The sequence below is a fragment of the Acomys minous genome, assembly GCF_964271855.1.
Source record: "Acomys minous genome assembly, chromosome: 11".
Taxonomy (NCBI): Eukaryota; Metazoa; Chordata; class Mammalia; order Rodentia; family Muridae; genus Acomys; species Acomys minous.
The window spans coordinates 39,559,489-39,576,033 of record NC_140492.1 but is presented as its reverse complement, the minus strand read 5'-3'; positions in this window follow the sequence as shown (position 1 = coordinate 39,576,033).

Below are 16,545 nucleotides of genomic sequence, written 5' to 3'. Positions count from 1 at the left end.
TATTTAAACCACTATTTTTACTGGCTTAAGTAAATCTACATGAATATGATACCAGATACCACCTAGAAGAAGTCATGGAGAAACTTTCCTGAATATTAGAATGAGGAAAGATGATTTCCATAGCTAAGATTTCAAAAGTATAGGGGAATAAAACAACAAATATAGATAGATGAATGAGATTATGTCAAACTAAACTCTTTTTTTTTTTTTTTTTTTTTTTTTGGCCATGAGACATAGGATTTTTTTCCTTTCTTTATCTTTTTTGTTTTGGCTTGTTTACTTATTTTTAAGATAGTTGTTTTTCTATATAGTGGTAGTCAATACGCACCAGTGTGATGTAATACAGAAAAGGTGGCAAGAGAGACAGCCATGGCTGCAGGAACCAAATGCTTATGTTTTTTATTATGAGCCTAGCCTTTAACAACTGAGCCATCTCTCTACCCTCAAAGTAAACTTTTACTTTTCAGTCAATTAATCTAAAGTGAGGAGATACAACTTCCCCAAAAGGAAAATGATCTGAAATGTTTATATTTGGTGAACTATTTATAAATAGCTTAATATTCATCTCCTTAATTCAATTAACCATAAAAACATCTCAATTAAAAATGCACAGTAGATCTAAATATATTTGTTCCAGTTTATGAAAATTTTTGGTATCAATTTTCAACAAAATGTAAAACAAATCACTATAATGTATTTTCTCCATTCTCATTAGAAAAAATATAATCAAATGAGTTCTGGCTGTAAGGATTCTTGTATGTTTTTTAATTTTATTTTTTGTATTAATATATATATATTCATATGTGTACAACGAAGTATATTCTATGCTGAAAAACTTGCCATGAGGTTAAAATCATAAGCCCTTAATGGTAACAGATTTTTAAAAAATATATTTTATTAATTTATCCATATTATATCTCAATTGCTATCTCATCCCTTGTATCCTCCCATTCCTCCCTCCCTCCCATTTTCCCCTTACTCCCCTCCCCTATGAATGTGACTGAGGGGGATTTCCTCCCCTTGTATATGCTCATAGGGTATCAAGTCTCTTCTTGGTAGCCTGCTAGCCTTCCTCTGAGTGCCACCAGGCCTCCCCATCCAGGGGATGTGGTCAAATATGAGGCACCAGAGTACATGTGAAAGTCATACCCCACTCTCCACTCAACTGGGCCCAGGGGTCCTTCTCTAACTATGGCACCAGCCAAGAAAAATACGTGCAGTAAACTTCAAACCCCTACCCAGATCTAGCCAATGGACAGGACATTCTTCACAATGTTGTATGTTTTTTAAAAGCCACTACTGAAAGCATGTGGAATTTTCCTTTAAAAATTGCAAAACAAAACCACCACCAAAATCAGTGTTCCCAGCATAGAGTACACTGTTATACACAGCATAGAGTATCTGTTATAATTTCAGCCAGCATTTAAAATTGATATATTCATGCTCACTATTATGGTGGCATTATTTATAATAACCAAGAAATGCTACTGTTTAAGTGTCTGTTGATTGACAGTTTAAAAAACATGGTATACATATAAATAACATACCTTCAGCATTAAATAAAAGTATAGTTGTCATGTGTGACAGGGTTGACAAACTGTGTTAATCCTATTAATGGAGTAAGCCATGCAGAGAGACAAGGGATTATATAATCCCTGACATATGGAAGGGTAAGAAATGTGCTCATAGGCAAGGGAGGAGAACTGGTTACCAGAGGCTACAGACCAGAGGGAGGGAGGAAGGAACTGTGACAAGAAGTTGACCACCTGTCACTTATTTATAGTTACAGAGGTCTATGGAGTCTCAGTGTATAACCGACAGAAAGGCTATAAATTGTTGAAAGATTTTATTGGAATGAAATGATAAATGTTTGAAGGGATAGATGTGCTAATCCTGAATGTTATACAACATACACATGTATTAAGCCAACATATGCAAGTATTGTACTTCAAGAGATGTGAAATTTTTGTTGACCTGTGAAATACTTAATGATTATCTATGCATATTATAAGTTTTCCTTGCATGTTGCATGGATTTGTTGCATTGAAAATAATATCTTACTCTGTCCTGGCCTGGTTGGCCCCCTCTCTCTGTTTTTGGTTTCTTCTGAGATTGTCTGAGAAACTCTAAATAACACCTGCCACATTAGTTCTTAATGCATGCCCCACCATAATATCGGTAAAAGACTCTCAGCTTTTATTCCTTCTGAAGCATGAAACACTGTCTTTAACTTTCTATACAAAGTGTGCCCTTTTCTACAGTCAGTTAAATTTAGCATTTACCCCATGTAAAAAGCCTGAGAAGTTCCCAAATTGTCATGTTTAGATTTTTTAAACTTAGACATGTTCCTTAAAAGTGTATTTTTTCGTATTACATTTTTCTAATGAACAACTAGATGAAAACAAGTTAAATTCTTGATTGTTTGTTTGTTGATTTGTTTATTTAGTAATCAGTGGGTTAGTGTCTTTTGGTTCAGGAAGAGAAAAAGACAAACAACAGTATAATACATGCCTAAAAATTTAGGTTTTAAAAACACCTAATGTAGTTTGTTTATAAATCCAGCTCTTGAGAATAGGAAGCAGAAATATTACAAGTTTTAAGATCTCTTGGGCTACACAGAAAGATGTTGTATGGGAAAAAAACAAAGGGAAAGAAAAAGCAGAGAGAGAGAGAGAGAGAGAGAGAGAAGAGGAGAGGAGAGGAGAGAGAGAGAGAGAGAGCACAGAAAAGAGAAAGGGAGGGAGGGAGCAAGGGAGGGAGGGAGGGAGGGAGGGAGGGAGGGAGGGAGGGAAAGAGAAACAAATTTTAAAAAATCTATCACAGGCATGCGCACAATCATTAACATTCTGATTTATTTGTGAGCATCCAAAGCAATGCTATATTGGGAGCAACTACCAGTGAAGGAAAAAAATTTGGGGGCCTGGTAGTGAAACAAAAGCCAAACCAATGAAAACGCTCAAAAGAAGAGCACTTTTTGTCTTGAATGCTTTAATGTAAAAGAGACACCTGACTCTTACTTTACATCTGCCTCCAGATGCAATTGCCCTGAAAATGTAAAGACATAGGAAATACAATGCTATGTGCACATATCTGAGTCCATCAGCCTCTAAGAATTTCTGATCAAAAGGAAAAAAAAAATCACACTGTAGGCAATAGCCAGGAGAGTGTATCAGCAAAGCACGATGTCACTCATGGCCATGACAACGCCATTCTGTCATATATTTAAATGGTGTCCCTGTCTGGCAGCCTTGTCTTCAGTGCTACATTCGGGCATTGGTAAAACAGGTCTTAGAAACTGTAGCCATTGATGTGTTATGACTAAGCAGTGTTAATCCTTAGCTGGTTCTAAGTTGCCTTTGTGCCTTTGGTTTTGTTTCTCCTCCTCTAATTAGCTTTCCCTTCATGTTTTGTGGTCCTTTTAATTTGCATTGCACATCTTGACACATTTGGCTCTAGTTCATCAAAGTGTAAAAGACTTGATTTCTAATTAGTCATCTTTCATGTTTTCCATGTTTTTTACACTTTTTCCCAACATTCTGGAACAAGAACTCCTATTTCGTTGACAAGGATGTTGCCTAATAATGTGTTGTACTGTTTTTTTAACAAAAAAATGTTATAATTGGTAAATCGCTTCTGACATCACACAGCTTAAATAAACAGTTATGCAAAAGGAACATGTCAGACATAGTGGTGCACACTTTTAATCCCAGACTTTGGTAGGCAGGAGGACATAGGCATACTGAGGCATCTCTCTGATTTCTAGGGCAGGCTGTGCAGTGAGTTTCAGGCCACTCAGTGCTTCATAGTGTAAATTCATGCCTGCGTGCATGAATGCATGCGTGCATGCGTTCGTGTGTTTGTGTGTGCGTGCGTGCGTGCGTGCGTGCGTGTGTGTGTGAAACAGGGCATAGCCAAAGTCAAGCCCTGTGCTCTGAACTATTTTTTTGTGGAAGCAGGATCAGGCTTAGGGCAAGGGTCATTCTAACTATAGATGTTGATGACTAAAATTCAGAGAATGTGGTGAATCCCTAGAGGAGTATTAAACTTGTTTTGAAGTTGATAAGTTTGAAAATTGAGAAAGTTGTGGATGCGGGAAAGTTCTACTGAAGCATTGTTAAAAATCCTTAGCTGGAACTGGTGACTTCAGCAATGTTCTACACAACATTCCTGGAGGGAGCACAAAATGCCTCAGCGTGTCAGGATCTGTGACACTCTTCCATCTTCACGCATTTTAGCCTCCTTCAACCAACTGGACAGTCTTCATCCCAACTCCTTTTCTTAACCACATTCACAGCTGAAACAAATATCTGTACTTCTGCCATTAAATATTTCCCCTATAATAAAAAAGGCAACAGTATAATCAAGAAAAAATTGGACAAGAAAGAATAAGAAAAAATTCCTATTATCCTAAAGCTAAATAAGACCCCAGAATATGAGCATTCAGTACAAACATGAGGGTAAGGTTCACACAGACTGCAGACATAGTGCTTCCTGGTTCCACAGAGTAATCATGGCGACCTCATGGTGCGTGCTGGGTTTGTAAACACAAAACACACAGGTGAACTTGGGTGAATCAGAGGCATTCAGAAAACGATTAGTTAGTACTATGTTATATTTTATAGCTTTATTGTTTTAGATGATACAATATTATCAACTAGCTCCATATTAAAAATCCTTTCTAAGCACAATATGGTAATCTAGTCACAAATACTCATATGTGGTTCAAGGTAGAGATATTAAAACCAATTACTAAAGTTTCAGTACCTGGTAAATCACAGGATGTCTGAACTGTCATAGAAAGTTCTACAATCCTCCCTTGCATTGTGTCCTAAGTGTAATAGTGCCTGCCCCATAGTAATATTTAGGAACTGAAAGTACAACAAATATATACAACAAATTCACATCTAGAAATAGTTCCTTGCAAATAATGAGAAAGTGTTACTTATTTTCTCATATCTGCAACTCATTCATCCCATAATTATCTGTCAATTCGAAGTACTATATAGGTGAAGACACAGGACTTAAGAGAAAAAATGAAACTTAGGTAAGCCTCACACAAAAAATATCCATTAATAATCTTTCCCCATAACACTGAGTACATGAACAATTTTAACTAAATTTCCTCACCCAAATTAGATATTGTACATATTTCACTGTTTTCCAATAAAAAATAAGCCATCAGTCACATATATTGTTAAATTAATTATCTGTATTTTCATTAAATGACCTAGAAAAAGTATATTCAATGATGAGCAACAGAAAAGACATGGAAGAATATTGTTCATGCACTGCACTATGTATATTGAAATCATATATTCCAATGGTCCATGGTCACAGTGGCAAGAAGTAGAAGTTGCCCAAACTGAAGAAAGCTGTCCTTAAGGCAGCTTGTCCCATTTTAAGATTGCTTCCTTTCAATGTCTCCTACATATGAAAGCCAGTTCCTTACCTCAGCCCATGCAGCCTATTAGAACATTTCTGTTTCCATAAAAAAAAAAAAATGTCACAACTCAGGCCTTTTCCTCATTTTCAGGAGGCTTCCATCTCCTTCTGCAAAATGTTTTTTCCTTTTTTCAATACATCTGTTTAAACAGACAGGATTTGAATGGATCAACATTTATAATTTACAAAAGACTAAATTATGCTTGGTGCATGGTAAGCAGTCAGTAGATATTAGAAGTTTGCATTTATATGATTAAAGAAAACCATGTATTCCACATTAGTCTCCATGCGGCTTTTTTGTTTTCCATAAGAATAATCCATCAGCACACGAAAACAGTCTTCTATGATAGTACTTACTATTTTTATTAATAATTCTTCTGACATTTTTAGGGAACACTTCCTAAGCTGTGAGAACAAACCAGAATACTTGTGAACAAAGAGGATCCTTTGTTTTCCCTGGGAGAAGCAATTTTTTTTCAGGTACCATTTATTAGTACCATTTTAACTCAGGCCAGATAGAATTCCCTTTAGGCAAGATGTTACAAATAGTGGTAAGTAATAATTATTCTTTCGTGGAAATAATTTAAAATTGCTTCTAAAATTTTTAGTTATTTATGAAGCTACAAACTGGATAGCATAATAAATTAAGATGGAAAATGATATATTGATGACTACGAAGGTTTTCCACTCTCCACTTTATAATTTTCTCCTCACCTATTCCTTAAATCTTCATAAATCCCATACAAATTATTATTGACTGTTTAAAATTAATTCAGTACTTTCAAAGCATATCTGGGAAAATGTCCCCCTTTAGTGACCTCAATTTGTAATTTAAGTGTATTTATATAAGAATACATGGGGCAATGATTTGTATTAAAACCTCATAGTATACAACTTGTAGCTTTTATAAATAGAAACACACCACTGATGTTTATTTGACCAAGCAAATTCAAGATAAAAGGATGCATTGATTGATACATTATGGGTGTGGGGCTGCCTGCCTTTTCTATGGTAACTGGCAGGTGCAGGCTCCATCAGATGATCAGCTACAACAATATTGCTTCATAATACATACAATCTACCTGAGATCAAAGGGAAATAAAATTTAAAGCAGAATATAATGGAAGGAAAACAGTCGTCACTGCTCATTATTTTTCATTTCCTTTTTTTTTTTTTCTTTAAACGACTGTTTTTACTGTCTCAAACAATGTGACAGTTGTCATCTGTGTCTGTCACAGGGCCTGGCAGGTGTATTGAGAGCAAGAATACCAGGATGGGATAACAAAGAGCTGAGATTTTAAAATTCAGAAATAAGAGTCTTAATGCTTTCACATATTCTCCCAAATGTTTATATTATGTGAATTTTAGGAAACCAATAAGTGCCTCACATTTTTCCTTTGTTATTACTTTTATAGTCTACAAAATGCATGTCTCCTAAACCCTGTGTTTACGTAGCATAGCATAATTGGTATTCTGCAGGGAAGACAATGAAGCAGGTTCAAGAAATACCTTGACCATGAGCATGTGGGAAATATACAACCATGAGTCATTTGGAACAGTGCTAATTGCCTTCAAGCGAAAAGAACACAAAGACGATTCTTCGCTTTGTGTCCCTGTGTGAATGTTATTACCTAAGCTTTATTAAAATTTTCTTCTCTCATCTCTCTCTCAGACACACACACATACACACACCATACATACACACATAACATACACACACCACACACATACACATACTATACATACATACAAACCACACATATACACACACACACCACATATACGCATACACACACCACACACATAACACATATATACACACACATACAACACACATGTATACACACTACATGCATACATATACACCACACATAGATACACAGCCAGGCACCACACACACAACACATCACTCATATGTACACACACACACACTCTAGTCCCCAACTAACACACATACAAATTACTCAAATACCAACTGCAATTGCTAAGTGTCAATGATGATTGAAGTAGTCCTATATAAAATTTAAATAGTAATGTTTAGCTATCTACATTATAAACTAAATTTTTAATTAAAAAATAGAAAGTTATTGTTTCTCATTTGCTGCATGTATGTTCAGAGAACTCAACAGAACTACTTATTTTAGTATTATTTCTTAGTATAAGTAGAGTTGGTTGATACACAAAATTATTCCTCTGTATCTTTTTGTTAATTTATTTTAGAAAAATAATGTTTTCAGTTGAAAATAAGTCTTGGAGATATTTTAATTAAGTTCTTCTCATATAAAACATTATTATGTATTGAGTTTTAAGGTAAGAATTATTGGATTTATATATTAAAGTGTAAGAAAGGAGATTGGCAAATTCCTGAAAGGCGTGTTGTTAGGAGGGACAGAGGGAAGAGGATTATAGCTTCAAATATGTGATTAAGAGAAACATTTTCTGTAAACCCATCAGAGACAAATAACATTACAAGTGTATTTAGATACTCATTAAATATTTGTGAAGAAATCACATGGTGGTGGTTTGAATGAGAATTACCTCTACGTGTTCTTAAATTTGAACACTTGGTCACTGTTATTGAAAGGATTAAGAGACGTGGCCATATTGGAGGAAGAGTGTCACTGGGGATGGACTGCGAGGTTTTGATAAACCCGTTCCAAGCCCAGAGTCACTCTCTTCCTGCTGCCTGGGGATCTGGATATAGAACTCACAGCTACTTCTCAGGCATGGACTGTGTCCGTTGGGCTTCCTACTATAAAGGTCCCTGATTAAACCCCTAAAATTTTAAGCAAGGCCTCAAGTACATGATTTCTATTGTAAAGGTTGCCGCGGTCATGGTGTCTCTTTACATCAATAGAACGCTTATGAAGGCGCACATATTTAGGCCCACGCTTGTATCTCCCTTTTGATCAAAAGAGTTTGAGAACATTTCTGTGTTTGGTGCCCGGTCACAAATTTCAAGTCAAGCAATCATGAGTCTTTTTTTTTTCTTTTTAAATTACATTATCGGCATTATTAAGTGAGATTTACCAGCTGGAATTCAGTGACTCAAGTGATAATAACTGGAAATGGAATCTTTCTCTTCCCGATTCTGATATATTCTCCTCCACCATTGTTTCATTTTTCTGACAGTCTATTACAACATGAAGAACACCTAAACTCTGATATTATACTCAAAATAGATGAGAATGACAAGGATTTATTCTGTTGCCATAGTTTCTAATACTATTGCTTGAATTTAGGATTACTTACACTCAAGAAAGGACTACATGGGATCAGATTAATAAACCACCAACTACACTGTGTTGGGCTTTATTATCAAAATCTGAATTTAATGCCAAGTTATGGAGTTAAGGGTTCAAGTTAAATGAAAATAATCAAATAACTGTATAATCAGAAGATAGGGAAATGAGATTCCTGAAAGACAATAATATTGTCCGCAGTAAATTAATATATTCTTCAAAAATGATAGACTTCTTTTACACTATATTTGGAAAGTGTTACATTAGAATATAAAGGTTTGTTTTTAATTGTCTAGTTAGGATGACCTGAAATATTTTACACTAATTCAATTATCATACGTCTGGAAATGCAGCTATCAAATTTCTCCCATCATCAGTATTATTATCTCAATAGTGTCTGTGCCCTAAGTTCATAGCTTCACTGCCTGGCAGTTTATGTTAGACAGAAAATTTTATATTTTCATCTGTTGTGTAATTCTAAAGACTGAAGATATTTCACGGTGTTGCAATTTTAAAATGAGTAATTCCTAATTTAATTCAGCAAGCATAAAATGGTTTACTAAGATTATTTTAGGCATTAGACACTGTAATGCATACATTAAATCCTGATTTTGATAGTTCAAAGTCTCCTGTAGAAGAAAACAGAATAGTTTTTAATATTCTAAAAAAAAGGTATTAAAAGAGAGTAGTTAATAAGGGATATTTGTTGTAAATGTGAGAGTCAGTGGTTTATTAATGAACATATATATATATATACATATATATGTCTAGATGTAATAGTTACATGTGAAATAGTTTGGAGGAACAGATAAAGTATTTGAAGAATAAAATGAATATAAATACAAATTGTAGCATTTAAATGGCAACACACAATATATTTAATTTCTATTTCAAATTTACAAATGCACAAAATGGTTTCCACTACAATTTCATATATAGAAGTTTTCTTATAGATTCACTCCTTTAAAACGAAATACTTATGTAATTTATTTTATATACATGTAACAATATCAATGTACATGTTAAAATTTTTTAAATTAAAAAATGAAATACTTATGACATTTGTCATTTATAATTGCTTATAACAACTAAAGATTGAAACCAACCTAAAATACATACAATGGCATTGGAATACAATATAGTATGTCTTTATGTAAAAGTATGTTGAATTTTACTAGTAATTATACTAAAGTACAGAATGTGTAGAACATATTTTTATACATTAAATGTTTATAAAAATACGTTTTGCTTTACACTGTCTCTAATAAGTACACTTGAGAGTAAGATTGTTAGATTATGAATGAACCTGCACCCAGATGTTGGTAGAATGGCAAGAGACACATATCGTAGCTACCTTGTAAGGCTAGTAGCATCATAGGAAATAGTAGGTATCTATTCAAAGATACACACAGTAACAAAGCTGGAGAGTTGGTGGACTGAGAATAAGGAAGGAGGTTAAATATAAGAAGAAGATAATTGCAAGTGCATAGAAGATGCTCCAGCACACAACAAGAACATTTGATCAACCATGTTCATAGCAGCCTTATTTATAATAGCCAGAAGATGGAAATAGCCTAAGTGTCCCTCAGTAGAAGAATGGATAAAGAAACTGTGGTACACTTACACTAAGGAATACTATGCAGCTATTAAAAATAAGGAATTCCTGAAAATTGTGGACAAATAGATTGAACTAGAAATTATCATAATGAGTGAGTTAACCCAGAAGCAAAATGAGTCAAATGGTATATACTCACTTATATCAGGACACTAGCCCAAGGGGCATGTCCCATGAGAGTCTTCACTTAGCAGGAAACTTGGACAGAGTGGAGGACATCCTATTGTGACTCTAGATGAGAGAAGCATGGGAGAATGGCAAAGTGGAAGGATCAAGAGGGTCCTAAAAACTTACAAAAAGAACATTATGATAAGAGATTTGGGCCCAGGGGTCCTGCTCAAACTATGGCACCAGCCAAGGACAATACAGGCAGTAAATTTCAAACCCCTACTCAGATCTAGCCAATGGACAGGACATTCTCCACAGTTGAGTGGAGAGTGGGTTCTGACTTTCACAGGAACTCTGGTACCTCATATTTGACCACGTCCCCTGGATGGGGAGACCTGGTGGCACTCAGAGGAAGGATAGCAGGCTACCAAAAAGAGACTTGATACCCTATGAGCATATTAAGGGGGAGGAAGTCCCCCTCAGTCACAGTCATAAGGGAGGAGAGTAAGGGGAAATGGGAGGGAGGGAGGGAGGAATGGAAGGATACAAGGTATGGGATAACCATTGAGATGTAATATGAATAAATTAATAAAATATATATATAAATAAGAACAGTAGTGTTAAGTGAGAAAACAAAGGGTAGATTTGAAAGTCCATCTTTAGAAAACAGATAAAACTCACTGCCCATTCAAAGAAACTTCTAAGGAAAACTGTGAATTTGCAGATGTGATTTCTAATTCCCATGTTAGAAACATGCAGGTAATAGGAAACCTCTGTCAAACTACAGAGTTGAGGAACATTAAATGTCATTTGCAATTAGTACTCAGCACCTTCTTGTTTTTCATGGAATTGTATTTATATAATTATTTTTCTTGAAGCATTTTCTTCTATTCCAGAAATAAGAGTTTGAAAGTGATATTGCCTACATTTATAAATTAAAATGGAAAGTTGCAAGTATGTTTATCATCTTGCAGCCACTATCAAAGGTGAATCTAAAAATCGCTCCTAACAAGTCTCTTTTTCAAACTGTCCCACATAGTGGGCTTATACCTGCTTTATACACTAACACCTAAGAAAAAAACATAATTTTTTTACAAAACAAATGCAAAAATTGGGTTGTTATTTTCATTGAACTTAAAAGCTGAAAGACACCCCAGACAACAGTTAATCTGTCTCCAAAATATTACTGTTCAATGTAAAACCCAGCCTTAGGGAGTACAGTCAGCTATCAGTGTTGGTAACCAGACCCAGTTTTTAGCTTTAGGCTCATTTTACAATGCCAAAGGATTTAATAATCAGAACTCTGATTTAAAAAAAAAAAGAATCCTGGACACAAACCCAAGTCATTTCATTAATGAATATATCTGGAATAGTCTCAATTTGGAAGAAAATGAATCACTATAAAATTATAGGCACATTTATTTTCTCTTGCTTTTTTTTTTGTAGTGGAATATATTTTATTTTTAATGGCTTCTGAGAGTTCTTTTATTTTTTCATTTCTTCTTATTATTAAATATTTTACATATACATTTATGTTATTACACATATATGTAATAAACAACCTACAACAAGACGAACCATGAAACAATCAGGAATTATATAAGTGTTATATTCTTAGGGTTTTGGCTACTATATTTGATAACCTTGAAGAAAACATCTTTCCTATCGTTTTGAGTCTAAAATTCTGAATGTAAATCAATCTCCATCATATCTTGTCATTATCAACTTAAAGCATCTATCTAGACCTAAAAAGATCTTAACCCCTAAACAACTAAGCTTCATTGTAAAACTAAACTATCTGGTCTTCATCCACATCAGAGACTTGAGAGGAAATAAACTTGATTACCTGAGTATGAGTGGTTGTTATCTTTCTAAATGAGAAGTTGACAGAGACAATCTGCTGCCTGAGCAGTCTCCCAAAACTCTCTATAACTTTATAATATCATCTTTAGCCTTCAGGCCCAATAAATCTGACAGACATATTTGCAAGGCAGGAACTACTGAGGACTTGCTTACTCTGTCTTGGTAGAGTTTGGCTGTCAACTCTGCCTTCTTCCAAGCTTGCCCTTGTTTAGGTAAAATTCTGTCTGTGGTACAAACAAGGACATTTTGCCCAGTGAATGTTTTCTCATATTTGAAGCCATCTCCATAAGGAAGTTCTTTGATGTTCATCCTCCTCTTTGAGGTAGGGTGGGTGTTTCTAGGAGTTAACTTGTCTCATTGTCAATGGAAACTAAGGCACGAGCCAAGGACAATACAGGCGGTAAACCTTAAACCCCTACCCAGATCTAGACAATGGACAGAACACTCTCCACAGTAGAGTGGAGAGTGGGATATGACTTTCTCACATACTCTGGTGCCTCACCTTTGACCATGTCCCCTGGACGGGGAGACCTGGTGGCACTCAGAGGAAGGACAGCAGGTTACCAAGAAGAGACTTGATACCCTATGAACATATACAGGGGGAGGTAATCCCCCTCAGGAATAGTCGTAGGGGAGGGGAATAAGGGGAAAATGGGAGGGAGGGAAGAATGGGAAGATACAAGGGATGGGATAACCATTGAGATGTAACAAGAATAAATTAATAAAGGAAAAAAATGAAAAAAATGAAAAATAAAAATAGGTTTTTGAAAGGACCAAACTCCATTTTGAAAAAGAAACTCCATTTATGTTAAACCTAGCCAACATCTTAACCCTGGATACAGAAAAACCAAAAACTAGTCTAAGCAGGAAAATATTCCTTAGCAACACAACCAGCTCACCTTGGGAATGTCCAAATACACTCTGTGATGGTTAAGCTGACCACTAGGGAGTCTCGTACATAGCAACAACCAATTAAGAGAAGCCAGGGCAAAGTTCCTAAGGCTCCCATGACTGCTTCAATCAATCTTTTCTATAGGACAACATGCCTCTACATGTGTTACCCAACCATGAAACACCAAGGCTTGTAACTCCTTGCTTCTCTGCCAAAATGCCATCTGATCATATAGGGTGAAATCCATTTCTTTCTCTAAAATCTATAAAAACCCTTCTCAATTGAGATTCAAGGCCATTTCCCTGCATCTGCTGTGCCAGTGCATGGGAGGGGTGGACCAGGTTCGAACTTGCAATAAAGACTTCCTTGCATATGGACTCAGCTGTTGGGTGGTCTGTTCAGGGAGTCTCTCAAAATTTGGGCATAACATTTTAAAGGCCACATTCTGTATGTTTTTTTGGAGACGTTATCTAATTATTTTGCCTTATCTTTCTACAAAATCAAATCTATCTGTTACAGCTAAGATGTATATTCTTGTGATAAAAATTGACTATTATTGATATGACCATGATTTGATTAACTAACAATTAACTTGTATAATTTATTTATCCTAAACAGCCTGCAATAACACTTTCAAAGAATTGGAAGTAAATTTTGTGTTATAATTGGGTTATATGGGCACAATACCTCATATTAGACTATATATATATATATATATATATATATATATATATATATAATGCATCAAGAATAATCTTACATTTGAATTCTATACCACTGTATTTTCATCTATATACAAAATTCTATACCAGTGAATTAAAAATAATCTTGTAAGTGACAATTGAGGCATTAAGTTGAGGACTAGATTCACTAATCTACTTTTTGTTCTATCTTCCCTATATATTTCTATATTCCCCCTTTTTTCTTTTCAACCCCTATCTCCAAAACTAAGAATGGAAGATAAAGAAAAAGAGAGACATCCCTGAGTACAACCTTGTTTTCTTTCTAATAAGACAAATAAGAAAATAACCCTTTAGAGCCCATGAAAGCAAACAAAAATCTACCTGAACCTCCTTAAAGGAAAGGGGGTGTCATTCTCTTAAGGTTTATTCTGGCTGATTTGGGATGAATAATACTTTTGTAGGGGCCTAAATAAAATTAGGGAAATTGTTGAACAAGAAAGGAATAACATTAGTGGTCCAGTTTCTAAATGTTGAGAAATTCTAGGCTTAATTAGAATCTTGTGTGGGACAGTCTGAAATGCTGGACCAGTGGGGATTGGAAGCTTTCTTTGAAGCTGGGCTGGGAGCTGTCTTGTTCTGATGAGGAACAGCAGTTGAAGCACTTGGTGCTGGAACGTGAAGAATGCAGGATGTCAGTTTCCAGAATGCTGAGAGGAATGAATCCTGTCAGGTCTGATCCAATATCAGTGTCTGGTTCTTTTGTTATAAAAAAGTATAATTTCTCACAAGCATTATAAATTATATATGTATATGGTATATATGATGCACAGAACAAGTAAGGCTGTTTTTCTGCTCTTTGTATGAGCAGAAAAAAAAAAAAAGACATTTGTAAATCTTCATTCATGACATATGAAGAATGGCAACTAATAATAATTCATAGGGATTCTGTAGCTAAAAAAAAGCATCATCTACGCCTAGACATTCATGCCTCAGCCAGTCTCAGAGCTATTCTCATATAATGGGATTGGCAATATAAATTACCTGCTTATTCTGCAGTACCACAATTTCTTTATCCATTCATCAGTTGAGGAACATCTAGGTTGTTTCCAGATACTGGCCATTACAAACAAGGCTGCTATGAATATAGTTGAAGAACTGTCCTTGTTTTATGGTGGCACATCTCTCAGGTATATTCCCATTAGTGGTATGGCTGGGTCTTGAAGTAGTATTATTCCCAATTTCGTGAGAAAGCTCCAGACTGATTTCCAAAGTGGTTGTACAAGTTTGGACTCCCACCAGCAGTGGAGTAGTGTTCCCCCTTTCTCCACATCCTCAATAGCCTGTTCTGTAACCCGTGTTTTTGATCTTAGCCATTCTTATAGGTGTAAGATGGAATCTCAGAGTTGTTTTGTTTTGCATTTCCCTGATAACTAGGAATGTTGAGCATATCTTTAAGTGTTTCTCAGCCATTCAATATTCCTCTGTTGAGAATTCTCTGTTCAGTTCTCTACCCCATTTTTTAATTGTGTTATTTGGGTTGGTAGTGGGCACATTTGTTTTCAATAGGAAAGTTCATATTAAATTATTGTAAGCTACATTACAGTCTAAATCCACAAATGGCTGTTTTAAGTCCTGTGATCATGCTATAGCAATTAATATTTTACAATGCAAGCTGTGTATCTCATGCTACAATTTCTACATATCAAAAAAAATGCCTGAAAAAGTAACACCTACTGGAAAATTAAAGTGTCCACAATTGTCACTGCAAGAGTGTCTCCAGCTTCACTCAATCAAGAAAGCTTAATGCATTCCCTTCTTATTAATCAGAAGACAGATCAGAACAAACTCTGTCACAGAACAGCTTTAAATTGTCTACAAAATGCAGAATCAGTTGAAATTCTGACAGGGAGAGAAGAGCTTGGCACGGAACTTGAAGCATGTTTCAAGGGCAGAGTGGCTTTTGGGCTATTAAACAGTGCACAGAGTGATGGGTGAATGCTATCTCTGTAAACACAAGTGCGAAGTGGTCTCACTTCCCTCTCATTCTCTTTCTGCACATCTGTCCCATTTATTTTCTCCATCTTACACTATGCTGGCTCTCTCACTATCACCACAATCTTTGAATAGTTATCATGAACTGCACTTAGCATGCAGTTGAGGGAGCTGTCTCTCTGATAACTCTAATAACCTTCACAGTGCTAAGATGCCCACTGTTCAGATGGTTGGAAATCATGATTATGAATGATGATAAGCAAATATCTGTCCCCCCCCCAAAAAATATAAACTCATGCAGTTTCTGTCTCAAAAATATAATTATAAGTTGAAAATTTAACAGTTTCCCTGAGGGTATAATTCAGAATAAATAAGGAAAGTAAGACAAATTTGGAGATTTGTACATGCTGGATCATCATACTAACACTTTTTAAAAAACATGATCTGGAAGAGGTGTTAGACACAAATAACTAAGTTGCAGATTCATGGGCTGATTTGAGTCTAAGAATATCCACTGATATAGTAAAGCCTCCTTTAATCCTTATGATTCAAATAACATCACAAAATAATTCTAAATATATTGCTCAGACTTAAAGGGACAAGACCTTGTTGTAACACCTTAGGAGAACCATAAGGGAATGAAACAACCATGATGTATTATTCTTGGTGCATTTTTCTCCAAAGCAAAAGCAAGATAAAACACTAATA